The 1,858-nt window shown below is 40.7% G+C and overlaps 1 non-coding gene across 1 annotated transcript; it reads left to right on the top strand.

Moving 5' to 3' along the window:
• Nucleotides 1-1,113: 1,113 nt before the first annotated feature.
• On the top strand, nt 1,114-1,222 carry LOC136495001 (small nucleolar RNA R71). The gene has a single exon (XR_010768794.1). It is a non-coding gene; the product is annotated as a small nucleolar RNA R71 (small nucleolar RNA).
• Nucleotides 1,223-1,858: the final 636 nt, after the last annotated feature.

Here is a 1,858-nt window from a genome sequence, read left to right as displayed (position 1 = left end):
ATCCCAAAATGATGGGTGCCTTCTCATCTCCTTTGGTTTCAACTACCACAAAGTCTGCAGGTACATACGAGTGTCCAACTCGTACATAGATGTCTTTAAGGATGCTCTCTGGGTAGTAGAGTGACTGGTCTGCAAGCTGCAAACACAGGGTTGTGTACAATAATGCATCTCCATGAATTTTCTCATAAATTACCTTAGGTATGAAGTTCACGCTTGCACCAAAGTCACAGATAGCTTCTTCAAAGGTATTTGGTCCAATGGCTATTAGAATGACAGATCTTCCTAGATCACCCTTCTTTTCTAGCATAGACTCATCTTTCATCCTCCAGATGGTTGATCTCTATAGTACCATCCTGCATTGAATATGTCAACAAGATTTGCAGTTTCTAATTCTTTTAGCTGCCCTAGAATCTTACCTTTGTCGACCGAAGGATCAAAAGATGCTAGCTGAGCTATTTGAGATTCTATCATTTTTATTAAAGCTATGCTGGTTCTTAATGGCAAAAGCAAAACTATCCATTCTATTGTTAATTGTTTCTAGTAGTTTATCATTAGAAGCTAGCTTCTTAGACATTTGATCTAATACTCTAGATTGCTAGCAACTAAATCTCTCAAAGGTGAATTGAAATTTTAAAATTATTACCTTGATAGTTACCTTGATAATTACCTAAGTAGTTAGGCCTCTGTTGCAGATTCCAACCTTGATTCTAGGGATAGTAGTTGATGTTGTTGCTGATATAGTTCACATCCTCTTGGATCTCTAGACAATTATGGCCTGAGTGTCTAGTGCCTCCACACTCTTCACATGTCATGCAGGAATCATGAATGTGCATGACCTCTTTCTTCTCACTGGCTCGGTCATCGAGCCTCTTCATTAGTAGATCTATCTTGGCAGACAGCATGTCTACCTCCTTGAGCTGGTGCATTCCACCTCTCTTGTGAGTCTGAGTTCATTCTTCATTCTAACCTTGGTTGGAAGCCATCTTCTCAATAAGAGCGGTTGCATCTCTGATAGTGAGTGATAGAAAAGCGTCTCCAGCAGCAGCATCCATTATCTCACGGGTGCTAGTGGTCAACCCATGGTAGAAAGTTTGCATGAGTAGCTAATTCTCCATCCCATGATGAGGACACTTTGAGATGTAGTCTTGAAAGTGTTCCCAAGCCTCAGGGACAGATTCATCGTGCTGTTGCTAAAAACTTGAAATTTTCCCACGCAGAGCATTTGTCTTGCCCATGGGGAAGAACTTTGCTAGAAAGGCAGTGGAGCAGATATCCCATGTAGTGTTCTAGTCTTTATTGGCGTAGAACCACTGTTTTGCCTTTTCAAACAGTGAGAATGGAAAAAGGCAAAGTAGAATAGCATCTCTGGTTACTCCTTTGATGGTGAAAGTGCTGCAAATCTCCAGTAAGTGTTGGAGATGTGCACTCGTATCTTCATGTGCCTTTCCACAAAATTGGCTAGCTTGCACCATGTTGATAAGAGCAGGCTTGAGCTCGAATCCATTCTCTCCAACATCGGTTGTCGATCCAGTATGGATGTTAGTGGTGGTTGGAGCAGAGAATTCATGAAGAGTCTTATTAGCCATAACTTCTAACTCTGGTGTCAAACTTCTTAAATGAGTGTCTTCTGAATTCAAAGCCAGAGTCTTCTTGAGCGTAGCTTGAGTTCTCCTAATCAAAACTTCTGGATTTTCAACATAGTTCTTCAGAAGGTAAAAACCAATCATACATTACCCTGCATAAGATACACAAGTAGACAAATAATGGTAATCCTGCTTGAGCAGGGGTTAATGGTTATCTCAATCACATCAGTGTGGTACAAGTGATATCAATATTCCTTTTGGATAGCCTTTCAACC

Source organism: Miscanthus floridulus, chromosome 11 (genome assembly GCF_019320115.1).
Source record: "Miscanthus floridulus cultivar M001 chromosome 11, ASM1932011v1, whole genome shotgun sequence".
In the NCBI taxonomy this organism is placed as follows: domain Eukaryota; kingdom Viridiplantae; phylum Streptophyta; class Magnoliopsida; order Poales; family Poaceae; genus Miscanthus; species Miscanthus floridulus.
This window is presented reverse-complemented; position numbering and strand designations above follow the sequence as displayed.